General features: G+C 43.6%; 1 protein-coding gene and 1 pseudogene across 9 annotated transcripts in view; one reads left to right on the forward strand and one right to left on the reverse strand.

Annotated features, from left to right (window-relative positions):
* The window catches only part of ARID1B (AT-rich interaction domain 1B), a 2,758,190-nt gene that overhangs the window by 2,545,711 nt on the left and 184,579 nt on the right, over window positions 1–27,900 (reverse strand). The gene's annotated exons all lie outside the window — the stretch shown is intronic.
* LOC141098164 (monoacylglycerol lipase abhd6-A-like) lies at window positions 9,488–10,092 on the forward strand (annotated as a pseudogene).

Below are 27,900 nucleotides of genomic sequence, written 5' to 3' on the forward strand. Positions count from 1 at the left end.
TTATACTGCATGAGCCCCACACAGCCTCCCCATATACACTGCAGGAGCCCCAAACAACCTCCCTATATATACTGCATGAGCCCCACACAGCCTCCCTATATACACTGCATGAGCCCCACACAGCCTCCCTATATACTGCATGAGCCCATCACAGCCTCCTTATATACTGCATGAGCCCCACACAGCCTCCCCATATACAAAGCAGGAGCCCCACACAGCCTCCCTATATGCACGGCATGAGCACCACACAGCCTCCCTATATACACAGCATTAGCCCCACACAGCCTCCCCATATATCTGTGATCTGATGTCTTATTCCAGAGAAATTCATGTTTTGCTTATATGTAAATGTGCTGTAAAGATCTATGGGCCGGACACTAATCTCAGTTCTGATGCCATAGTTCACATATCCTGCAATCATCCGTTTGAAACAGATCCAGCCATAGGCTAGGTTTCAAAGAAGCACAGTGAAGTGAGACAGTCTTCAACCCATTGTTACCCCCAATCGTGTTGTATGTAGGCCAATATGCATGTGGAATTTTGTGACCCTTGGACCGCATGCCTTTAATGCCCGTTAGAGACGGACATCAGCAATTAGATGGTTAACAGTAGTGGATAGAGCCCAGCTCTACTCGCCACTATTACAGGCAGATGCCAGCGCCATTATCTGCAAGTCTTCATAGAATAATAGAATCGTAGAGTTGGAAGGGACCTCCTGGGCCATCTGGTCCAACCCCCTGCTCAAAGCAGGATTCACTAAATCATCCCAGTCAGATGTCTGTCCAGCCTCTGTTTGAAGACTTCCATTGAAGGAGAACTCACCACTTCTTGTGGCAGCCTGTTCCACTCATTGATCCACTCTAACTGTCAAAAAGTTTTTTCTAATATCTAATCTGTGTCTCCTCCCATTCAGTTTCATCCCATTGCTTCTAGTCTTTCCTTGTGCAAATGAGAATAAAGATGATCCTTCTACAATGTGACAGCCCATTAGATATTTGTAGACAGCTATTAAGTCTCCTCTCAGTCTTGCAACAGGCTCAGCTCCAGGGCTCTGGCTTGAATGGCAGATGTCGGTAGCGGATGTCAAGCCAAATATTTTGAGGTTTTTATCCATCATCATTTCAGCAGCCACTATTTTCTTCCCTATTATGTGGCTGTACAAGGCTTTTCGGCAATGTTTGGGGGTATGTCTAAATTAAAGTGTAACTTATAAAATTGCAATTTTTGGTAAAAGTTGTTATAGCACAAATTGTCCTTTTTTTGCTTAGCATTTATAATACTCACATTTCAAATTAAATATAAAGTTAATTCTTCAGTTTACGGTTGTGTATAATTTAATAACTATAGTTTTTTTTTGCTAATGTATATTAGCAAAATACATTTTATACTAAACAATAGGTTTTTTCCTTTTTATATTTAATGTCATCTTATTCTTATTATTAATTTGTGCCCTTTTCATAAATGGGAGGTAGTCGGTATTTTAATCAGTTGTCACTTGTGTCCAAAATGTGGAGTAAAAAGTGAAGCTCTATGAATAAGGTGTATAGAAAAATTATGACACTGCAACTAAATATACTTCAAGGTTAAAATTGCCCAAAAGGTCAGGGGCAAAATAAAGTTTAGCCACAGAAAGAGTATGTCAGTTAGTAGGTATATACTGCATCCATTAACAGTTACGTAAGGAGAAATCATTTTGGAATTTATGAGGATTCGCCCGTTTCTGAGCTGGGACCAGCAGGCACGTACACATTATGCATAGTCCCGGCCAGAGCAAGTCTAGTGGGAGCGGCCATGCTCTCCACCGTACAGGGCATGGGCTCGCTCCATACATGTGTATGGAGCGAGGCCATGTCCACTAGATGAGCTCTGGTCAGGAGTATGCATAACGCATACGTGCTTGCTGGTCCTAGCTCAGAAACAAGCGAATCTTCGCAGCGCACAGTGCCTGCAGACTTTTCATTTTAAACCGGACAACCCCTTTGAGAAAAATGGTTTCAGGGCACAGTCACCACTGATTTGCACAAGCGTAAGATACTGCACAACACGGCATTTAAGGGTGTCTTTACAAGAGTAACCATACAGCTGGTTAATGAAACATTCCATGAGGTAACGCTGAGGAATAATGAAAGTGAGCAGTAATAGCAACAATAATAATAAAAACAGCAGCAGCAATAATACATAGGATAAACTACTCCCTAGTAGGTAGAACTAGACTGTTCGGGTACTTGATCAAATGGCTCCACTGGCAAATAAACTACCAGGCTGAAAGTCGAGAGATTTATTTATAGTGTTGTCAGAAAAATAAAGACACCTTAACTGCACATGGAGGGGATCATTCTCTAGATATTCAAAAAAATCACCATCAGGTGACTAAATTATTTTCCAAGTCAGGAGCTTTTTATTCATTTCAGTGATTTACCTGCTTCAAGTTGGAGACTAATGATTATGCTAAAGGATCAAACACCACATGATAAACTATCTCATGCACAACCAAGTGTTCACAGGAGAAAGCCATTGCTTTATTTTCTTACTAACAGACTCGGTAAAGGGTCAAAATACTTGGTAATTTTCATGTCTAACATTCTCAGTGCAGGTATGGATTCCAATGTGAATTATTACGTTAATGTAGCTTGGGGCTATTGTGGGTGCCATACTGTGTTTTGGGGAGCAGTGAGAAAATCATACATGTATAGGGGAGCTGTGGGCCCATCATACTGTGTATAGGGGATCTATACTTGGAGTAACTCAGGAGACATTATTAAAATGTTAAGTGGGCACTTAAGCATTTTTGTTTTGGGACACTCATTGACCAACAAAAGTGCATATCGGGACATTATTATTTTCTACAGTTAAAATGTAGATACTTTTATAGGGAACATGCACAGGGAATTCATATTTTCTAGGGGTCAATTTTACCATCTAGAGGGCCCAAAGGAGGCGTTTTACTTTGTAAGGCCGGGATCACACATGCAGAAAAACTCGGACGAATCTAACATATTAATACTGCCGCCGGCACTCGGGAGCGGAGCGTGCAGCTGCATAGAAATACCTGCAGCCGTACGCTCCGCTCCAGAGTGTCGGCGGCAGTGCCAAATATTAAGATGCGAGACTCGTCCGAGTTTCCCGCATGTGTGATCCCAGCCTAAGCAGCAGAGTGGTGGGCATTATTATGTGGGGCAGAAAAAATCCCTGCTTCTGTGCCGCACAGCAGGTGCAGTAATAAGGACACACATAGCAACATACACATAGCAACATTGGCTCAGCATTGGGGTATCAGCAGGATGAGGGCTTTGCGCAAGTTGGGGATAGATGGAGACAGTGCAGGAAATGTGAGAAGTCAAATGTGTCTTGTGTTGCAATCTCTGTTGACAACTTCTTCCAACTACAACTCGTCATGTTGGTCTGGGCCAGACTGAAGTGACAAGTAATGTGAACGGACTCCATCAGAAACAACGTCACCTCTAAGTCACCATCTATAACGGTGTTATCTCTTATATGATCTGCAGGACTGACATCTACTACTATATAATCACTGTATGGCAGAAATATCAGTGTGTGACTTGTATAGAGATTTATTTTCAGTAACTATCTACTGAGGTTCGCCTATACTCATTATTGGGGTCTGCCACCATAGTTGTATTCAGGGTTATCTGGTTAGGGTCCTACTTAGATTTCCCCCTAACCCTTTGAGTCTTCTAAAACGTCACCAAGAGCATTACGGACAAAACCAAATAATAGGCCTCCAGGATTAATATGAATTAGAAAAAAAAATATCAGATACTTTCACATGTTTAGAAAACTCTAGCCTGAACTTAATATAAAACATTTTTGCAAAAAAAAATTGTGTACATAACCTGCTAAACTAAGAGTAAATTACTTTCTTTGGCTACAAACCAACAACTTAAAAGTTGCCCACCAAGTACAAAATATCCTCTTTCCAGAGTGAATACTATGAAGGATTCAAGCTAAAAACCTCTCTTTCATTTGCATCTTCCAGGTTTGAATTAGTAGACCATATTTACACAGTTGCTTCTTAAGGGTCTAAAGGATTTAAATGTGCTTATTTAACGGAAAACTAGAATATAATACTGGTCTTCAAGGTAATACAATTTAACCCCTTTCCGACATCAGGCGTGAATATACGTCGATGTCGGACTCCCTCCTATTGATGTGGGCTCCGGCGGCGAGCCCATATCTTTCCCAGGACATGTCAGCTGTTTTTTCCTGTTAAATGCCGCTGTCAAACTTTCACAGCAGCATTTAACTTACACTTCCAGCCCTCGGGCTGGAAATCAGCCAATCTATGACCTCGTCACGTGATGGCAGGTTACAGATAGGTTGGCATGACAACCAGAGGTTTCCTGAAGACCTCTATGGTTGTCACTGCCGGTTTGCTACGAGCACCACTCGGTGGTCGACGCTCGTAGTAAGTCAGAATTTCTGCTACATGCAGGCGATCTGATCATCGCCTGTAAATAGCAGAGCCGATCGAGTAATGGCAGCTTCTAGCCTCCCATGGAGACTATTGAAGCATGCCAAAAGTTAAAAAAAAAAGTTTTTTAAAAATATAAATAAAAAATATAAAAAGTACAAATCACCCCCTTTTGCCCCATTCAAAATAAAATAGTTAAAAAAAAAAAATCAAACATACATTTGGTATCGCCAAGTTCAGAATCGCCCGATCAATAAAAAAAAAAAAAAAAGAATTAACCTGATCACTAAACGGCGTGGCGAGAAAAAAACTCAAAACACCAGAAAAAGTTTTTTTGGCTGCCATGACATTGCATTAAAATGCAATAATAGGCGATTAAAAGATCGTATCTGCACCAAAATGGTATAATTAAAAACGTCAGCTCGGCAAGCGAAAATAAACCCTAACCCAACCAGAGATCACAAAAAAAATGGAGTCGTTATGAGTATCGTAAAATAGCTCAATTTTTTTTTTTTAAACAAAGTTTGGAATTTTTTTTACCTCTTAAATAAAAAAAGAACCTAGGCATGTTTGGTGTCTATGAACTCGTAATGACCTGTAGAATCACAATGGCAGGTCAGTTTTAGCATTTAGTAAACATGGTGGAAAAAAAAAGTGTGGGATTGCAGTTTTTTGCAATTTCACCGCACTTGGAATTTTCTTTTCCGTCTTCCAGTACCCAATATGTTAAAACCTATGGCGTCCTTCAAAAGTACAACTCGTGTTGCAAAAAAAGCCCTCAGGCCATAAAAAAAAAAAAAAAAAAAAAAAAATTATGGCTCTGGGAAGGAGGGGAGCAAAAACTGAAAAAGCTCCGGTCATGAAGGGGTTAATTATCAAAGAGATGCTAGAGAACCTAATGGTAATTGTATTTGTAGGTATACTTCCATCGAAATTTATTTTCTTTTTTTCTTTATATAATCAACATTCCTGATTTATGAGTGTATACCTAGTACATATATTTAATCGGCAGGAGTTAAGTATAATTTTTACAGAGACCGGATATAATTACACACTAATGTACCTTCAGGGAATTTATTTAGAATATCTTAGCATTTTTTCCAATTTTAAACTTTGTATTTTTGCACATGAAAAGAAGTAAACAGAAATATTAATTGAGCATTCACATCCCTGGCAAAAGTCCAATAAAAAAACATGGCAGTGTCTACAGCCACAAAAAAAAAGAGAAAAGAAAATAGTATAATAATTAACCATTCATGTTTTCTCTGCAGAGTATTAGCAATTATAACTATGGTGTGGGCTAGCCAATTATATTAGCACTGTGATAAGTGCCAGCAGCCAATCACTGTGCCAGGTCAGCGTCTGCTTATGGATAATTTTCAATTACACAGCAATTAGTAAATGAAGGGAAAATGTCAACATTCATCTATTTAACATGTTGTAATTCCACACCAATATGAGATTAAATAGCCAGAAAAATTACGCAGGATAATAGATCACAAAATCAGACAAAATAACTTCAACCTCTACGATCAATACTTTCAAGAAATTAATTTATTAAAACAGACTATATTGCTTGTGATCAGTTATGAAAGCCAACATTCATCGGTTAATTGGACAGGAACAGGACATAGAAAACTTACTTGTCTACAAACAGCAACAAAGCCATTGAGTAAAGCAATATATAGTAATGTGCAAAGGTTTTTAGGCAGGTGTGGGAAAAAATGCTGCAAAGTAAGAATCATTCCAAAAAGAGAAATGCTACTTTTTAGCATTTACCATGACTTGACAAGAAACATATATAAAACAAATCAATATTTAGTATGACCATCCTAGTCTTCAAAACATCATCAATTCTTTAAGGTACACTTGTAAAACGTTTTTGAAAGAACTCGGCAGCAATGTTGTTCCAAACATTTTGGTGAACAAACCACATATCAACTGTGGATGTAGAATTGTGCAAATTTTCTATCTCTCTATGTAATCCCACACAGATACAATGATGTTGATATCAAAGCTCTCATCACTTCCAGGATTCCTTGTTCTTATTTACACTGTAGATAGTTCTTAGTGACATTGGCTGTATGTTTTGTGGCATTATTCTACTGCCGAATAAATTTGAAGCCAGTCAGTTGCTTCTCTAATTCTACTGCATATCGGTTACGGATATTCGGTTTGCACAGTACTGTATTATCTACTAGTCACTTCCCTCTGCCCAAGGCTTCCCATATACAGTGGGGAAAAAAAGTATTTAGTCAGTCAGCAATAGTGCAAGTTCCACCACTTAAAAAGATGAGAGGCGTCTGTAATTTACATCATAGGTAGACCTCAACTATGGGAGACAAACTGAGAAAAAAAAATCCAGAAAATCACATTGTCTGTTTTTTTTCATTTTATTTGCATATTATGGTGGAAAATAAGTATTTGGTCAGAAACAAAATTTCATCTCAATACTTTGTGATATATCCTTTGTTGGCAATGACAGAGGTCAAACGTTTTCTGTAAGTCTTCACAAGGTTGCCACACACTGTTGTTGGTATGTTGGCCCATTCCTCCATGCAGATCTCCTCTAGAGCAGTGATGTTTTTGGCTTTTCGCTTGGCAACACGGACTTTCAACTCCCTCCAAAGGTTTTCTATAGGGTTGAGATCTGGAGACTGGCTAGGCCACTCCAGGACCTTGAAATGCTTCTTACGAAGCCACTCCTTCGTTGCCCTGGCGGTGTGCTTTGGATCATTGTCATGTTGAAAGACCCAGCCATGTTTCATCTTCAATGCCCTTGCTGATGGAAGGAGGTTTGCACTCAAAATCTCACGATACATGGCCCCATTCATTCTTTCATGTACCCGGATCAGTCGTCCTGGCCCCTTTGCAGAGAAACAGCCCCAAAGCATGATGTTTCCAACACCATGCTTTACAGTAGGTATGGTGTTTGATGGATGCAACTCAGTATTCTTTTTCCTCCAAACACGACAAGTTGTGTTTCTACCAAACAGTTCCAGTTTGGTTTCATCAGACCATAGGACATTCTCCCAAAACTCCTCTGGATCATCCAAATGCTCTCTAGCAAACTTCAGACGGGCCCGGACATGTACAGGCTTAAGCAGTGGGACACGTCTGGCACTGCAGGATCTGAGTCCATGGTGGCGTAGTGTGTTACTTATGGTAGGCCTTGTTACATTGGTCCCAGCTCTCTGCAGTTCATTCACTAGGTCCCCCCGCGTGGTTCTGGGATTTTTGCTCACCGTTCTTGTGATCATTCTGACCCCACGGGGTGGGATTTTGCGTGGAACACCAGATCGAGGGAGATTATCAGTGGTCTTGTATGTCTTCCATTTTCTAATTATTGCTCCCACAGTTGATTTCTTCACTCCAAGCTGGTTGGCATTGCAGATTCAGTCTTCCCAGCCTGGTGCAGGGCTACAATTTTGTATCTGGTGTCCTTTGACAGCTCTTTGGTCTTCACCATAGTGGAGTTTGGAGTCAGACTGTTTGAGGGTGTGCACAGGTGTCTTTTTATACTGATAACAAGTTTAAACAGGTGCCATTACTACAGGTAATGAGTGGAGGAAAGAGGAGACTCTTAAAGAAGAAGTTACAGGTCTGTGAGAGCCAGAAATCTTGATTGCTTGTTTCTGACCAAATACTTATTTTCCACCATAATATGCAAATAAAATGAAAAAAAAACAGGCAATGTGATTTTCTGGATTTTTTTTTCTCAGTTTCTCTCCCATAGTTGAGGTCTACCTATGATGTAAATTACAGACGCCTCTCATCTTTTTAAGTGGTGGAACTTGCACTATTGCTGACTGACTAAATACTTTTTTTCCCCACTGTACATTAGATAGCTTTTGGCTGTGGCTCGGATCGGCCATTGGAAATCCGACATGAAGGATTCTTCACTCACTTAACAGCTGTTTGGCGGGAGATTCAGGAGACCCAGATGTGCATAAAGTTGTTTCTGACTACTTTAGACTAATGTGTCTAAAGTAGGCATAGGCATGACTATTGGGGTGCATTATACTACTATATATGACTATGGGATGCATTATACTATTATGAATGACTATGGGGTGCATTATATAGATCTGCAGCTCTGGCAAGAACTGACCAGGACAAACATGGAACTGGATGTACTGAACATGCTCCGGATTGTCGGAGGGACCTTAAGGCTGGATTCACACGTAGCGAAACTCTCGCGGAAATTACCGCCAGAGTTCCAGAATTCCATTCTGCAGGAAAATCGCATTTTAAATTCCCGCGATTTTCCAGCGGAAAAACTAGCATTTTGCAAGCGTAATTAGCTTGCAAAATGCTAGCGTTTTCCAAGCGATCTGTAGCATCGCTTGGAGAACTGATTGACAGGTTGGTCACACTCATCAAACATAGTGTTTGACAAGTGTGACCAACTTTTTACTACTGAGGCCACCTATGCGGCATCAGTAGTAAAAGAAAATGTAAAAAAATAAACAAAATAAAAAATGGTGTTATTCTTACCTTCCGATGTCCCGCGCAGCCTTCCCGCCTCTCTCCACGCTCCCGTTCCCAGTAATCCTTTGCGAAAATGCCAGCGATGACGTACGTTCTCGCGGGATCGCGATGTCTCGTGGTAATTCGCGATGACGTCGCGCGAATGACCGCGAGACTTCGCGATCCTGCGAGAACGGACGCCATCGCGGGCATTTTCGCAAAGGCTTACTGGGAACGGGAGCATGAAGAGAGGCGGGAAGGCTGTGCGGGACGTCGGAAGATGAGAATAACAATATTTTTTATTTTAAATTCTATTTTTTACAGGGATATGGTACCCAAAGCCCGGAGGACAGTCTCCTCTCCTCCGAACCGTGGGTACCATCCGCAATTGTTCTGCTTACTTTTCGCATGGTGTGCACAGCCACATGCGGAAAGTAAGCGGAACAATGCATTCCTATGGGTGCGGGATCGCCGCGATTCCGCAAAATTAATGAGCATGCTGCGGTTTTTACCGCGAAGCGATTCCGCCGCGGTAAAAACCACAGCATTAGCACAGCATTGTGGAATCCCATAGGAATGCATGGGATGCTAATTTTTTGTGAACTCAGCCTAATTATCCCAATATTGGCTTTTGTGACCTCTTTCTTCCTTTGGCCAGCAGCACTCATCAAAATGTATTACTGGTACTAGCGCAGGGCCTTGGAAATGCAGGTCAAGTATGTCAACTACAAATTTTGTTACCTACCGGTCTCAAGGACGGCCAGGGCCAAAGCCAGTCATCCTCATGCTACACAGATTTCTGCTCACAAGGATATGTGGCTGGCCATTGCCTAGTTCCTTCCAAAAAACCTACACCTAGTTAGTGTGAATATCCCTGGTCATGAGGGAACCACACGATTAGCTTTAGATGACTACTCATTCAGTAACATAAATTTGAATAGGAAAGCCTTTCCATCTTGTCGGTACATCCATGGGGGGCAAGCATTGTATATCATTCCCAATATCCTTTGGACATCTCCAGCTTGAGTCTCATTTGTCCTGAAGGTTTCCAGTATCCTACAGATAGCAAATATCTATAACAGCTGCAAGATATAAAGGAATCTGGCAATGATGAAAAAATTCCCTTCATTCCGTCAACTGTGGAAGAAATTGAGCAAATGCTGAAGCTTCGTTCATATGTAGAATCATAGAATCATAGAATTGTAGAGTTGGAAGGGACATCCTGGGCCATCTGGTCCAACCCCCTGCTCAAAGATCCATTTCAAGATCCTGCAGCAGGTCTTACAAGGACTTGCTGATGTTCATATTCCTCACAATGATTTTTATTAAAATTATTTTTAGATATGGTAGAAGAGATATGTCTATGGGGTGCATTATACTACTATGAATGACTATGGGGGCAACATGAGACAGAATGGGAGGACACGTGGGGTCCAGAATGGGAGGACACGTGGGGTCCATGTGGAGTCCAGAATGGGAGGACACGTGGGAGCAGGATGTGGGATATTATTATTGTAGGGGCTAATTAAAGGATATTTTTGCGGATACTGTTTTCATTGTGGAGGAGAGGTCCTTTAACTGTGCAGGGTGACATGGTCGCTTTGTTTTCATCATCTGGGGTAGTGTAGAGGTTGGGGAAAAAATAGGGAATGTGCTCTAGATTTTTCACAGAGATGAGTGCTGGCTAGAAGAAGTGATGGCAGTGTGTGCTAGATGGAGATGAAGGACTTTCAACTAGAGAAGTCATTAGTGAGTCACTGTGTTACCTGTACACTGACACTATAAGAGATATACAGAGCTCCTGTGTATAGCGCCACTGGTGATCTCTGTATTACCTGTACACGGACACTATGTATAGAGCTCCTGTGTATAATGTCAGTTGTGATCTCTGTATTACCTGTACACTGACACTATATACCGAGCTCCCATATATGTCATTGATGATCCCTGTATTACCTGTACACTGACATTATATACTTGGATCCTGTGTATAATGTCACCAGCACCAGTGATCACTGTATTAAATGAATACTGACACTATACATTGTGTACTATATAAAGAGCTCCTGTGTAGAATGACACTTATGGTAAAATTAGTATTCTGGGTTTTTTTTTTATTACTGATCAGTATTATGGTATTCGATACCTATGTGGTGGCAATATATGATCAGGTCATGGTGTGACGGTATTTGTCCCTTGTATGTGGTATTATTTTTCAATTAAAAAAAATGTATGTGACACATTCTCTTAAAGAAACAAATAAAAATATACCTAAAAAGAGTACAGAATATTTTAACAATTGTTTAATACGTTACAGTACAGTAGCGCCCAGCCAAAAGAGTCTACCTTGTTGTGGTGATTTTTTTTTGTTTTTTTTTAAATCTTTTAGCCAAAACAAAAGTTGCTGGCTATGTATGTGATATGGTGTTAGATGACAACTGAATGTGCGACTGGTGAGGACACAGTGCAGATGTGGAGTTTTTCTATGAATCTGCAGTGGGACTGTGGAAGGCTCAAGGGATGGTGGCTGAGCTGGAGTGGAGTCTGGGGGGAGTCTCAAGGGGCCCCAAAAATTCTGCCAGTATGGGGCCCCAAAATTCCTGGTGGCAGCCCTGTTCATAGCATGACAAAACATCCAGACAGTCAATAAGACCTGTACATGAACAGCGCATGTCAGGTCTCCCCCTTTAATATGGGCTCCGGTTGTGAGCCCATATTTTTTTCCAGCACATATCATCTGATTTGAACAGCTAACATGGCCCCTAACAACTGTGGGTGGAATCACGATTCATCGGCGGCTGATTACTTGTTAAATGGCGCTGTCAATATATATTTTGTATGTATTTCTTGCAAAATTTTTAGGCACTTAGAACAGGCTTTACCTGTGTGATATTGAAAGGCATGCATTGACTCACAACCCTGGTCTCCTCAAAAAGCGCACTGGCAGTATCTACTGCACTTGCAAGTATGGCAGGTGAGTGTATCATTACAAAACACCTCTTCATCTGCAGCTCTAATCCCAGAGCACTATCGGTGTCAATGTCAGATGAGTGTAGCCGAACTGTGTGTCATTAGAAACACTTTATGCATATGCAGAGCTCATTTCCAGGGAAGGTCAGTTCTGCTTTACTCCCCGCACGCTGACAGTGTCATGAGAGGGGAGCTGCAAAAGTGTTTGTAAAAACACTCAACTCTGCTTTACTCCCCTTCCCACTTGGAATGACAATACATGCTGGCGGCAAGATCAGCGAGGAGAGCAGAAGTGTATGTTATTACTTGATTCATACAGAGAAAGTCTGGTCTGACATTCTCTGGGGGGGGGGGGTGTTCTTTTTTTTTTTCTCTTATTATGTATGATTCCCCTTTGCTTATGATTGGTAAATGTCAAGAACAGGAAAAAAAAAATAAACGCCTCTAGAGACAAATCTGTCTTTTGTGAACAACATAAAGCAATAAAGCACAAGAACCAATCATTTTCCACCTGTTATATCATGCACTGTTTTCTAGAAAGTATCGAAAGAATACATTGTTTATACTACTCACCAAAACAAATTTATACAGTTTGCCTTCATAAAGATAGAAATTATGTCTATGCACCATTAGCCTAATGTCAAATACAGAACAGAATATACAACCTATTGTTTCTAATTAAAACCAGATTTATTTATTCTTACAACCTTTGTTGATTTTCTGATGGTATGCTTTGTAAATGTAAAATAAATATACCGTATATGTATATGCTCTATGACCTGTGCAAATGTCATTGAGCAGGAAGGGAAAGGAGGTGAGCTGTGAAATCACTCATTGTGAATGATATAGAGCTTATCCTTCATTGTAATCATGCTTGCGAAAATATCCGAAGGACTACTGAAAGTGACCGCTACAAAACAAAAGTATTAATACATTAGGTAAATGCAACAACATTTTTTTCAGGCAGATGGTGCCTGACATCCACCTGAAAGGGTTCTTAAGAGTGCACATCCCGCTTAAGAGCAGAGCAAAAATGGCAAGTTTTCAAAATTTAGGAATTTATTTTGAATATAAATAAAATAACATAACTTTTAAGACTTTGAGTTCACATTCACGTTAAAGCAAAAAACATGATTTTAAACTAAAAGCACTGAGCTACTGTATTTTTCAGACTATAAGACGCACTTTTTCCTCTCTGCACTAAAGCCGGCGCTGAGAGGTGGGAGGGACTATTGGCATGTGGAGCAGTGAATATTCATCTTTAATAGCAAAGCTCACTGTTAGCCGCAGCCACCGGGTGACGACGTGTGCCCCCTATTAAATAGAATGAATATTCACTGCTCTCCATGGGACTGGAGAGCAGTGATTATGCATTCTCTTTAATAGCGGGTACAAGTGATCGCCTAGCTGCTGCAGGATGTTGGCGACTGCAGCCAATAGTGTGCCCACTTTTCAACAGAATGCTTCACTGTTCCCTGCGCCCATAATCTCAGGAGTGGAGAGCAGTGAATATTCCAGCAGCTGGCCCCAGCATGTGGGGGCGCATGGCAGTGACATAATGCTAACACGCTGCAGACAGCTGCAGGCATCAGAACAGAATGCCGCAGCGAGGGAAGGTAAGTAGAATGGTTTATTTTTTTGGCATGTGCAGCTTGATGGGGGCCATATAGACCAGGGTGGTGGATGGAGGCCATGTATACCAGGATGTTGATGGGGGGGCCATGTACAGTGGGGCAAAAAAGTATTTAGTCAGTCAGCAATAGTGCAAGTTCCACCACTTAAAAAGATGAGAGGCGTCTGTAATTTACATCATAGGTAGACCTCAACTATGGGAGACAAACTGAGAAAAAAAAATCCAGAAAATCACATTGTCTGTTTTTTTTTCATTTTATTTGCATATTATGGTGGAAAATAAGTATTTGGTCAGAAACAAAATTTCATCTCAATACTTTGTGATATATCCTTTGTTGGCAATGACAGAGGTCAAACGTTTTCTGTAAGTCTTCACAAGGTTGCCACACACTGTTGTTGGTATGTTGGCCCATTCCTCCATGCAGATCTCCTCTAGAGCAGTGATATTTTTGGCTTTTCGCTTGGCAACACGGATTTTCAACTCCCTCCAAAGGTTTTCTATAGGGTTGAGATCTGGAGACTGGCTAGGCCACTCCAGGACCTTGAAATGCTTCTTACGAAGCCACTCCTTCGTTGCCCTGGCGGTGTGCTTTGGATCATTGTCATGTTGAAAGACCCAGCCACGTTTCATATTCAATGCCCTTGCTGATGGAAGGAGGTTTGCACTCAAAATCTCACGATACATGGCCCCATTCATTCTTTCATGTACCCGGATCAGTCGTCCTGGCCCCTTTGCAGAGAAACAGCCCCAAAGCATGATGTCTCCACCACCATGCTTTACAGTAGGTATGGTGTTTGATGGATGCAACTCAGTATTCTTTTTCCTCCAAACACGACAAGTTGTGTTTCTACCAAACAGTTCCAGTTTGGTTTCATCAGACCATAGGACATTCTCCCAAAACTCCTCTGGATCATCCAAATGCTCTCTAGCAAACGTCAGACGGGCCCGGACATGTACAGGCTTAAGCAGTGGGACACGTCTGGCACTGCAGGATCTGAGTCCATGGTGGCGTAGTGTGTTACTTATGGTAGGCCTTGTTACATTGGTCCCAGCTCTCTGCAGTTCATTCACTAGGTCCCCCCGCGTGGTTCTGGGATTTTTGCTCACCGTTCTTGTGATCATTCTGACCCCACGGGGTGGGATTTTGCGTGGAGCACCAGATCGAGGGAGATTATCAGTGGTCTTGTATGTCTTCCATTTTCTAATTATTGCTCCCACAGTTGATTTCTTCACTCCAAGCTGGTTGGCTATTGCAGATTCAGTCTTCCCTGCCTGGTGCAGGGCTACAATTTTGTTTCTGGTGTCCTTTGACAGCTCTTTGGTCTTCACCATAGTGGAGTTTGGAGTCAGACTGTTTGAGGGTGTGCACAGGTGTCTTTTTATACTGATAAGTTTAAACAGGTGCCATTACTACAGGTAATGAGTGGAGGAAAGAGGAGACTCTTAAAGAAAAAGTTACAGGTCTGTGAGAGCCAGAAATCTTGATTGCTTGTTTCTGACCAAATACTTATTTTCCACCATAATATGCAAATAAAATGAAAAAAAAACAGACAATGTGATTTTCTGGATTTTTTTTTCTCAGTTTCTCTCCCATAGTTGAGGTCTACCTATGATGTAAATTACAGACGCCTCTCATCTTTTTAAGTGGTGGAACTTGCACTATTGCTGACTGACTAAATACTTTTTTGCCCCACTGTATACCAGGAAGGGGATGGGGGGCCATGTATACCAGGATGGAGGATGGGGGGCATGTATACCAGGATGGTGGATGGGGGCCATGTATACCAGGATGGTGGATGGGTACTGTGATGAAGGAGCAGCCTCCATCTTGGATATGGGACCTAATGCTTGCCTCATGTCTGAGCTTGGCCTGTCCCAGTGACGCCATTTTGGTCTGAGTTCACAAGAATTACAGGCAGCTAACTGCTCCTACACAGGGCCGGCCCGAGAGGTTACGGCGCCCTAGGCGAAACTATTTTGTTGCGCCCCTCCTATTCTTGGCAGTAGATGAAAACTTGGGATATAAATTTAGGAGCAAAATAAACCACAACAACAATGATTAATTAACTCTCTCCTAACTCTTTAATCTTCTGAGAAGTTGTATAGGACAAATATATACAAAGTAATCAATAACACAAAACAAAAACGACCATAGGTAATTAAAATTTTTGTTTCCTTGCCTTTTTTTTTTTTTTAAAAGGATGACACTAAGTCACCGAGATTAATTTGTTTAGCAACTTCAGATTCTATCGAAATTGTTGCCAACCCAACCAACCTCTCTTGCGTCATATTTGCCCTTAAATATGTACACTTTTCTTTCCATCCCTAAAACTTTTTGCCTTTTGAAAAGATTTTTTATAATTTTTTTCTATTTTTTCTCTGAATCATAGAATCGTAGAGTTGGAAGGGACCTCCTGGGCCATCTGGTCCAACCCCCTGCTCAAAGCAGGATTCGCTAAATCATCCCAGTCAGATGTCTGTCCAGCCTCTGTTTGAAGACTTCCATTGATCACTCTAACTGTCAAAAAGTTTTTTCTAATATCTAATCTGTGTCTCCTCCCATTCAGTTTCATCCCATTGCTTCTAGTCTTTCCTTGTGCAAATGAGAATAAAGTTGATCCTTCTACAATGTGACAGCCCTTTAGATATTTGTAGACAGCTATTAAGTCTCCTCTCAGTCTTCTCTTTTGCAAACTAAACATTCCCAAATCCTGCAACCTTTCCTCATAAGACAGGGTTTGCAGACCGGTCACCATTCTGGTCGCTCTTTTCTGAACTTGCTCCAGTTTGTTGATGTCTTTTTTAAAATGTGGTGCCCAAAACTGGACACAATATTCCAGATGAGGTCTGACCAAAGAGGAGTAGAGGAAAATAATGACTTCACGTGATCTAGACTGTATGCTTCTGTTAATACATCCTAGAATTGCATTTGCCTTTTTTGCTGCTGCATCACACTGTTGACTCATATTCAGTCTGTGATCTATTAGTATACCCAAGTCTTTTTCACATGTGCTGTCACTTAGCCCTATTCCTCCCATTCTATATATGCTTTTTTCATTTTTATTGCCCAGATGTAGTACTTTGCATTTTTCCCTGTTAAAAACCATTCTGTTTGTTGCTGCCCACTTCTCCAGTTTATTTATATCTTTTTGAATCCTCTCTCTCTCTTCTCTAGTATTAGCTATCCCTCCTAGCTTTGTGTCATCAGCAAATTTAATCAGTTTACCCTCAATTCCTTCATCTAAATCGTTGATAAAGATGTTGAACAATACAGGGCCCAGGACAGAGCCCTGTGGTACCCCACTTGAGACATTCTTCCAACTGGATGTGCAGCCATTTACGACCACTCTTTGGGTCCGATCACTAAGCCAGATATGAATCCACCTAACAGTTGCCTTGTCCATTCCATACTTAGTCATTTTTTCAATAAGGATTGTATGAGAGACTTTGTCAAATGCTTTGCTGAAGTCAAGATATACTATATCTACAGCATTTCCTTGATCCACCCAATCAGTGATACCGTCATAGAAGGAAATTAAGTTAGTCTGACATGACTTATTAGTTACAAACCCATGCTGACTCTGTTTAATCACTTCATTCTTATCCAGGTATTGACATACATGTTGTTTAATAATTTGTTCAAAGATCTTTCCTGGTATAGAAGTCAGACTCACCGGCCTATAGTTGCCTGGGTCCACCTTCTTCCCCTTTTTGAAGATAGGAACAACATTTGCTCTTCTCCAGTCTTCTGGCACTTCTCCTGTTCTCCAAGAATTTTCAAAGATTATGGAGAGGGGTTCAAAAATTTCTTCTGCTATCTCCTTCAGTACTCTAGGGTGTAATTCATCTGGACCTGGAGACTTGAATTCATTTAGGTTAGCTAAGTGTTTCCTCACAATCTTTCTGTTTATAGATATCCTGGATTCTTCTATTCCCTTAATAGGACAGTGAATAACAGTTGATGTTACATTTCCTTTCTGAGAGAAAACAGATGCAAAATAGGAATTTAAAAGTTCAGCCTTCTCAACATCCTGTCTTACCATTTCATCATTTTCATCCTGTAAAAATCCTATAGCATCTTTGACTTTTCTTTTACTTTTGACATATCCCCAAAATCCTTTATTATTGCTTTTGACATCTCTTGCAAGCCTCAATTCATTTTCAGCTTTAGATAATCTGATTTGTGCCCTGCAGGTTCTGCAGACAGCATTATATTCTTCTTTAGATATGCCTCCCTCTTTCCATTTTATAAACATTTTTTTCTTCCTTTTTAGCATGTGCTTAAGTTCTGTGTTCATCCATCCTGGTTTCCTTAAATGCTTCCTATTCTTCCCTCTTTTCGGAATTGTTAACAACTGTGCTTTGAGAATTTCATTTTTCAAGATTTCCCATCCCTCCTGGACATTTTTGTCTTTTAGGATATCCAGCCATTGGATCCCTCCAATTCTCTTTCTGAATCCCTTACAATCTGCCTTTCTGAAATCTAACCTTGACGTCTGAGTCTTCACAGGTCTTCCGCCTCTAGTTATCCAAAATTCTAAAATAGCATGGTCGCTACCTCCTAGGGTCCCAGCCACTTTTACCTCCTCAACCATTTCCTCCCTGTTTATAAGGATTAGATCCAAGGTAGCAGCTCCCATTGTTTTCTCCCTTACCTTTTGGAAGATAAAGTTGTCAGCAAGAGAGGATAAGAATTTCCTTGATCTGTTAGTTTTGCCTGAGAGAGTTTCCCAACAAATGTATGGATAGTTGAAATCTCCCATGACAACTATGTCATATTTTTTGGAGAACTTGGCCATTTGATGCATAAAGAGTTCATCCATATCTTCAGCTTGCACAGGCGGCCTGTAGTAAATGCCTACAATGGTGTCCTTTCCATTGTTCTGTCCTTGTATTCTTACCCAAACAGTTTCCACAGAACTCCCAGTCTCTGAAGATTCAATCTCTGTGCAGTTATACGCATTTCTAACATACAATGCGACACCCCCTCCTCGTTTTTCAAGTCTGTTTCTTGTAAATAAGTTGTATCCTTCTAGTCTTGTATTCCAATCATGTGTATTGTCCCACCAAGTTTCAGTGATTCCAATGACATCATATTTCTTTTCCTGTGTTAGTAGTTCCAATTCTCCTTGTTTGTTGCCCATGCTTTGTGCATTAGTATAGAAACATTTTAGTTTGTGATTGGTTTCTCTTTCTCCAATATTTTTATTAATTAGATTCTTTCGTCTTTGTTCTTCCTTTCCACTTCTAATAGCAGAGTTCTCAATAGCATTTGTCAGGTGTTTGGCTTTTTCTAGTCTTTTGCTTCCCTTCCCATGTTGTTCTAGTTTAAAGCTCTCCTTACAAGTGTAGCAAGGCGACTTCCAAATACATACTTTCCAGTCTTCGTAAGGTGCACCCCATCTCTAGCAAGTAGTCCATCGTAAAGGTAGTTCACTCCGTGATCCAGAAATCCAAATCGTTGCTGACGGCACCATCGACGTAGCCAGTTGTTCACCTGCAGAATCTTATTCCACCTCCTTGTTCCATGGCCATCCACTGGGAGGATGGAAGAGAAGACCACCTGCGCTCCCAGTTCTTTCACTTTCTTGCCTAAGTCTTCAAAGTCTCTGCAGATGGTTTCCAGGTCGTTTCTTGCGGTGTCATTTGTCCCCACGTGTAGTAGCAGGAATGGGTAGTCATCTGTAGGTCTGAAGAGTCCTGATATCCTGTCAGACACATCTTTAATTTTTGCACCTGGAAGACAGCACATTTCTCTTGAAGTTATATCCCCTTTGGGTCGGCGCCCTAGGCGGCCGCCTAGTTCGCCTATACGTTCGGGCCGGCCCTGCTCCTACCCCCCCCAGGGCCTGTAAGCATATTGAAGAAAGCAAGATTTCGTGCTCCAATGTTGAATAGCAAGGCCTTTTAGTAAGATAATGAGATAAGGCCAAAACAGAACTTCAAAGCTTGAGTAGGAGCCACGCCAGCATGGGGCGGAAGGTGCCTGAGGGCTTCAATTAGAATATACCTCTCAGCTAGACACAGAAATACACATCCATTGTTTCTCCCAGCCGCTCTGACTCCATCCTAGGATCATGGATTATGAGCACATCTTTCGAGTTATGGACTCATGAAAATATCCACGTGACCCTGAGGAAATCGCGCATCTGGCAGTGCGACTCCTGAGTCGGTGAGGGCTCTGGGACCTGAGATACAGAGATTGTCCCTCCACAGCGACCCAATAGGGCCATGATTGCTCTCCACATGACATGCAAAACAAACTGCATTCACTGGTACCTCTCGTGTCCTGATTCGATCATCCTGGAGGAAGTTACTCCCTTTCTTAGATATTGGGAATAAGTTCTGCAGGGCGCTAAAGGGTGGAGATTATTAGACCACCCTCTGACACAGGGGGAGGAACCCAGCATGCTTAAGAACTGGGAGCACATGGCGGACACTCTCACTCACACAGAAGAACCAGATGATGATGATCTAAGAAGGAACTGGGGACAGACCTGCCAAGGGAGCAGCGACCCATGCTTTGGGGTCTGTCCGGCAACTAAGATTCTTGTACCTGTGGACTGCAGCGCTCCCGGCATCCACATGCAACCTACAACCTGGTAAATTGACCTCCAGCTTAATATCTAAGTCTTGTACCATTATTGTTATATTTTACTCTGACTGCAAATCCACTGTAATTCTGTTGTATAGCTTACTGTATATTTCTGTAATTATCTAGTGCGCCCTTAAGGCAATTAAACCATAAAATTAATCTTGGGCTGATGCTTTTACTCTGATTACGGATCTTAGAATACCCAGCGGGTAACAGGACATCCTCCCCGGCGGCCATTTGCTCTAGGTGCAGTTCCCTTACTGACCTCAGAGACAAAGGCGGCGCCGGAGAGCTGTACCTGTGTAGTTACGTCACATTGGTGACGTGGGAGGAACCGGTCTTTCCCCCACAGGGGCCATGCAAAGTTAATTTATTTCAATTCTTCAATACAAAAAGTAAAACTCATTATATGGAGTCATTACAGACAGAGTGATCCATTTCAAGTGTTTATTTCTGTTAATGTTGATGGTTATAGCTTACAGCCAATGAAAACCCAAAAGTCATTATCTCAGCAAAATTAGAATGTTTTATAACACCAGCTTGAAAAAAATGTAGTTACTTACCGATAACGGTGTTTCTCGGAACCCATGCCAGCACCATGGAGAGAGGGGATCCGCCCTTCAAGGACAGGAACCTACAGATAAAAGGGCAGTACCTCTCCTCCGCCCCCAGTTGACTACAGAGCATAAGAGGATCTCCAGGTCAGTTAAACAACAGAAATATGTAACATAATATTTCTTATTATCAAAGAACATCGTGCCTATATGAAAACACTCTACGAAAACGTGCTCACCGCCCATGTGACAGGGGGGAATAAGCAAGTGCTGTCATGGGTTAAGAGAAACACCGTTATCGGTAAGTAACTACGTTTTTCTCTCTCACCCATGACAGCACCATGGAGAGAATTACAGAGACTGGTAGTTTAGGGAGGGACCACGGCCTGAAGGACCCTTCTCCCGAAGGTCAAGTCAGAGTTAGGGTCCTGTTACACATAGCGACGCTCCAGCGATCCCAACAACGATATGACCTGGTAAGGATCGCTGGTATGTCGCTACATAAGCTGTCAAAAAGGCAGATCTACTCAACGACGCAGCAACAATACGGCGATCCGTATAACGACCTCGGCGATCGTTGTGACCTTGTCACACAGCAGCTATTCTGACGACTCAGACCTCGATAGGCGTGCCTCAGCGTTGCCTTTTCCACACCCCTCTGCTCCGATTGGTGGCCACTACTGCACTATCACTACATGGTTTGCTTCAGCATCCCTGTCTGAGTCGCAAGTGCGCTATTTATTCGTGGATCCACAGTCACTGACACAGGGACACGTGATTATTATAACTGTACATGTTAAATGTTATGATTGCATATAATTGATAGCTGACCTATAAAAGGAAATGCTACAAAGATCCTAATTTGAGACCACCAATCGGAGCTGAAGGGGCATTGAAAAGACAAAGCAAAAACACGCCTGCGCCCCTGAGTTCTGAGTCGCCAATGAGGTCGCTCGTCTTTGTTATGGCGTCAAACACAGCGATGCATGCTGGCCAGAGGGACACCAACGATCAAAAAATGGCCTAGGACATTTCAGCACGATCAGCGATATCGCAGCGGGGGGTCGGTCGCCGCTATGTATCACACGTAGCAAGATCGCTGGTGAGGTCACTGATGCATCACAAAACCTGTGACATTTCAGCGATCTCGCTAACGATCTCACTATGTGTGAAGTTCCCTTTAGAGGCTAAATCTAACTGATAGTGACTGAAAAAGGTTGAAGGTGATGACCAGGTGGCCGCCTTCCAGATCTGTTCTATCGATACCTCAGATCTCTCAGCCCATGAGGTTGCCACTGCTCTTGTGGAATGGGCTCTCAATCCTTCCGGGATGGTATTTCCGCTGGAAGAATAGGCCAGGACAATTGCATCCCTTATCCACCTTGCCAGCGTACTCTTGGATGCTTTCAGTCCCTTCCTGGGCCCCTGGAAACACACAAAGAGAACCTTCCTGCCTACATCCCTTGGTGGCCTCTAGGTATTGAAGTAGGCATCTATTCACATCTAGGGTGTGAAATCTCCCTTCTCCTCTATTCCTAGGATTTGGGCAGAAGGAAGGAATGACTACTTCTTGGGACCTATGGAAATGCAATGCAACTTTAGGTAAGTAGGCCGGGTCAGGCCTTAAGGCCCTTTTACATTTAGCGATGCACCAGCGATCCAACCAGCGATCCGACCCGGTCAGGATCGCTGGTGCATCGCTAAATGATCGCTAGTGAGCTTTCATACAGAAAGATCTCACAGCGATGCAGCAGCGACGCAGCGCACGATACTTACCATTCACACACAGCGATCCTGCGTCCTCCTGCCCGCCTCCACGCGTCGCTGGACGTCACAGCAGGAAGTCTCAGCAGGAAGCGCCCGACGAGAAATGGAGCCGGACATTCTCGCGCGATCAGCGATGGACAGCGGGGGAGCCGGTCGCTGGTAAGTATCACACATAGCGATATCGCTAGCAATATCGCTATAACGTCACAAAACCGGTGACGTTTTAGCGATATTGCTAGCGATATTGCTTAGTGTAAAACCCCCTTTAGGATGACTCTATCTTCCAAAATTTTTGTGAATGGTGGTACCACAGATAGGGCCTGAATATCGCTCACCCTACAGGCCGATGTAAGTGCTAACCAGTAGAAAAGTTTTTAAATGATAATATTTTTTAGAGGGGCTGACTCAATAGGTTTGAACGGGGAACCTGTTAGCGCAGATAGCACCAAATTCAGATCCCACGATGGTAATTTTTGACTAATTATCGGCCTAGACCTAGCTGCAGCTTTATTGCTATCCATGGGTTATCTACCACATCATAGTTATATAGGGTGCCTAAAACCGCTACCTATACTTTTAATGTACTGACTGCTAGACCTTATTCTAGGCCTTTCTGTAAAAACTTTAGCAACCTAGTCTCTTACCACGGAGGTGGCCAGGAATTTTTTCCAGGTTTTCCCATAAGCCTTTGTCGTGATCGGTATCCTACTTTTAGTAGTGTAGTTATTAGGTTCTTCGAAAAACCCCTTCCCCTCAGCAGTGTCCTTTCAAATTCCATGCTGTTAAATGGAGGTTCACTGCCCGAGGGTTCGATACCGGTCCTTGAGATAGTAAATCTGGGAGATCTGGTAGGATCCAAGGATCAGTAATCGATAGCATCCTCAGCCAGGAAAACCAATTTCTTTTTGGCCAAAAAGGGGCTATTAATATCATTCTCGTTTTGTCCTCTCTGACTTTCCTTATGACTGCAGGAATTAGAATGATCGGGGGAAAGGCATATATCAGGTTCTGGGTCCATGGAAGCATAAAGGCTTCCAGGGCCCGAGGATTCCCCCTGGGTTCTAGAGAACAGAAAGCTTCCAATTTTTTGTTTTTGAAGTCGGCAAACAGATTTATGTCCGGGGATCACCACATCTTTACAATCTGCCAAAAAATGGACTGCTTTAGGACCCATTCGCCCTGCCGCAATTGAGTGCAGCTCAGAAAGTCTGCTTTTTGGTTCTCTTTCCCCCGAATGTGTAATGCGGAGAGAGATTATTATGCATTTATACAGCGCCATTTATTCCATGGCGCTTTACATGTGAAAAGGGGAAATATAGACAAGTATAGTAAACATGTGTAAGACAAGGGACACACAAGTACATAAGGAGAGGGGACCCTGCCCGCGAGGGCTCACAGTCTACAGGGATGGGTGAGGATACAGTAGGAGAAGGTAGAGCAGGTCGTGCTGTGGTTCAGTAGACCGAGGATCATTGCAGGCTGTAGGCTTGTTGGAACAGGTGGGTCATCAGGTTCTTCTTGAAGGTTTCCGTTGATGGTGAGAGTCTGATGTGTTGCGGCAGGGAGTTCCAGAGTATGGGGGAAGCACGGGAGAAGTCTTGTATGCGGTTGTGGGAAGAAGAGATAAGGGGGGGAGTAGAGAAGGAGATCTTGATCGAAGGTTGCGTGTGGGTAGGTACCTAGAGACCATGTCACAGATGTATGGAGGAGACAAGTTGTGGATGGCTTTGTATGTCATGGTTAGGGTTTTGAATTGGAGCCTCTGGGCAATAGGAAGCCAGTGAAGGGCCTGGCATAGGGGGGAGGCTGGGGAATAGCGGGGAGACAGGTGGATTAGTCGGGCAGCAGAGTGTAGGATGGACTGGAGCGGAGCCAGAGTGCTAGAGAGGAGGCCAGAGCGTATGAGGTTGCAGTAGTCGAGGCGGGAGATGATAAGAGCATGCACTAGTGTTTTTGTGGTTTCGTGGTTGAGGAATGAGCGGATCCTGGAAATATTTTTGAGTTTGAGGCGGCAGGAGGAGGCGAGGGCTTGGATATGTGGTTTAGAGAGCGCAGAGTCGAGGATCACCCCAAGGCACCGAGCGTACGGGACTGGGGAAAGAGAGCAGCAGTTGACATTGATGGATAGGTCTGGTGGAGGGGTAGAGTGAGATGGGGAAAAGATGATGAATTCTGTTTTGTCCATGTTCAGTTTGAGAAAGCGAGAAGAAGGCTGAGATAGCAGACAGACATTGTGGAATTTCAGTCAGTAAGGCAGCGAGGTCGGGTCCAGATAGGTAGATCTGCATGTCATTGGCATAGAGGTGATACTGCAAACTGAGGGATTCTATGAGCTGTCCCAAGCCGAAGGTATAGATGGAGAATAGTAGGGGTCCTAGGAGAGAGCCTTGGGAAACACCGACTGACAGGGGGCGAGGTGAGTAGGTGGTGTGTGAGAGGGAGTGTTACGGTGTTTAGAGAAAATAAAGTAGCACCTGAAAGTGGACCCTCTGGGTCACGACTCCAGAGCCCCCGAAGGCGAGTGCCCAGATAACCGCAGATAACCGAGACGGAGAGGGGGAAAGCAGGAGGCAGGACCGAGGAGGGAAAGCCCTAGGGAGACTGGGAGGGAAGAGTACAGGAGAGACAGACCGAGCACCAGCAGGCAGTGGAACAGGCAGAACCAAGGCGCTAGCAAGCAAGGACAGAGGAAGAGAAAGGGCCTGAGGACGCAGAGAGCATTGCAGCAGACAGCGTCACCGCATAAGACAATCAGGCATCTTACCTGAGCAGGCGCCGGGCATAAGTAGCGGTGGGTGCAAACCATGTTGGGGGCGGGGCCAGCACGTCACCTTACCCAGGAGGCCGCGCGCTGTGTGCTCGTGCCCGACGCGGAGTGAGCCGGAGGCCGGGCGCAGGGAGGCAACGAGAAGCAGGAGCGCGCCGGGCAGAGCGCACAGAGAGGTAAGTAGGAGGAGCGGGAGCCGGTGCCATGACAGTACCCCCCTCTTTACGCCCCCTCCTCCTAATGTTGGAGAGGAACCGTCTCATGATGCGGGGAGCATCAATATTCTCCTGGGGTTCCCATGATCTTTCCTCGGGACCAAAGCCCTTCCAATCCGCCAAAAACAGAGTTTTCCCTTTAACAGTCTTTCTAGCCAAAATATCCCGCACCTCAAATGTGTTATCCGCGTTACATGGTTGGGAGGTTTGAGAAGGTGCAGAATGAAAGTGGTTAAACATGGCTGGTTTAAGGAGAGATACATGGAAGGTGTTGGGAATCTTTAGTGAGGTGGGTAATTTTAACTTGTAGGCCACGTTGTTGATCCGGCTTACGACCTCAAAGGGACCAATGTAACGTGGACCTAACTTGTAAGAGGGAATTTTCAACCTGATATATCGAGAAGCTAACCAAACTTTAACCCCAGGGCGATACGGGAAAACGTCTAGCCGTCTCTTGTCGGCATACCATTTCAATCTGAGGCTGGCACTCTCAAGGGCCTTTTTGGTCTCCCTCCAAATCTGAGCGAAGTCTATGGACAAGGAATCTGCTGCCGGAACACCCAAGGTGGGGGACACGGGAAGAGGAATGCCGGGGTGTTGACCAAAAAACACAAAAAAGGAGGTTTGGAAGAGGCTTCACTTGGATGGTTGTTGTAGGCGAATTCTGCCCAAGGAAGGAGAGAGACCCAGTCGTCGTGATGAGCATTGGAAAAGAGCCGAAGGTAAGATGTTAAGGCTTGGTTGACTCGCTCGACTTGACCATTCGACTGAGGGTGATAGGCTGAGGAGAAATCCAATGTTATCTTCAGTAATCCGCAGAGAGCTCGCCAAAAACGGGAGGTAAATTGGACTCCTCGATCCGAGACAATATGTTGAGGAAAACCATGAAGGCGAAAAATGTGACGCAAAAAGATCTTCGCCAATTCGGGAGCGGTAGGTAGACCTGGAAGAGCGGTGAAGTGGGCCATTTTGGAAAATCGATCCACGACCACCAAAATCACAGTACATCGAGACGAAGGAGGCAAGTTAGTGACGAAATCCATGGCAATATGAGTCCATGGGGTTGCAGGTACTGGTAACGGATGCAGGAGTCCCGCGGGAGAATGCCGGGGAACCTTGTTCTGGGCGCAAGAAGGACAGGAGACAAGAAAGTCTTGAACATCCTTGCGAAGCGAAGGCCACCAGTAATGGCGGGAGACAAGCGAGAGAGTCTTGTTAATTCCGGCATGTCCAGAGAATCTTGAAGAGTGACTCCAGCGTAAGACTTTTAATCGATCTCCACTCCGAAAAAAAGGTCTTACCAGATGGTGGGGAGACCAGGCTTACAGGGGCTACAGTAAGGATCTTGGCAGGGTCAATGAGATGGTTTGGACCCTCCTCCTTGTCAACAGACAGGAAGGACCGTGAAAGAGCATCTGCCTTGATGTTCTTCTCCCCGAGTCGGAAGTGGTGCTCAAAGTCAAATCTCTCGAAAAACAGTGACCATCTGGCCTGTCGAGGGTTGAGCATCTGGGCGGACTGAAGATAGGCCAAATTTTTGTGATCCGTAAAAATGATGAATGGGTGGAGAGCACCCTCGAGAAGATGGCGCCATTCCTCAAGAGCCATCTTTATGGCTAAGAGTTCTCTATCTCCAACGGCGTTATTTACGTTCGGGAGCGGAGAAAGCCTTCGAAAAGAATCCACAAGTAATGGTGCGGCCCGAGGAGGATTTCTGCAGGAGAACTGCTCCAGCTCCCACCGAGGATGTGTCCACCTTGAGGATGAATGGCCTGCTGGCATCCGGGCGATGAAGTACCGGAGACTTAGCGAATTCTTGCTTCAGGGTTGCGAAGGCGACTTCAGCTTCAGAGGGCCAATGACTGGAATCTGCCCCTTTGCGGACAAGAGCTGAGATGGGTTTAGTCAAGGAAGAAAAATGAGGGATAAATTGCCTATAATAATTGTCAAAACCAAAAAGCCGCTGAATTTCCTTGACTCCGGAGGGACGCGGCCAATTGAGAACTGCTGAGACTTTCTCAGGGTCCATCTCGAGACCAGAGTTTGAAACAATAAAACCAAGAAAAGGCAATGAAGTTTGCTCAAAGAGGCATTTCTCCAACTTGGCAAATAGATGGTTTTCTCTGAGACGTAGGACTTGGCGGACGTCTCGGCGATGTGTGGCCAGATCAGGGGAGAAGACCAAGATGTCGTCTAGGTAGACCACGACACAGGAGTAAAGGAGATCTCGAAAGACATCATTAACGAGTTCTTGGAATACTGCTGGTGCATTGCAATGCCCAAAGGGCATAACCAGATACTCGTAGTGTCCATCGCGCGTGTTAAACGCCGTCTTCCACTCGTCCCCGGAGCGTATGCAAACCAGGTTATAGGCCCCTCGAAGATCAAGCTTGGTGAATACACGCGCCCCTTTCAAGCGATCAAAAAGTAGATGAGTGGTAGTGGATATTTATTCTTCACCGTGATACGGTTTAAGCCACGATAGGCGTTGCAAGGG

The sequence above is a fragment of the Dendrobates tinctorius genome, unplaced genomic scaffold, assembly GCF_039654945.1.
Source record: "Dendrobates tinctorius isolate UK_male_01 unplaced genomic scaffold, ASM3965494v1 ptg000087l, whole genome shotgun sequence".
Classification (NCBI taxonomy): domain Eukaryota; kingdom Metazoa; phylum Chordata; class Amphibia; order Anura; family Dendrobatidae; genus Dendrobates; species Dendrobates tinctorius.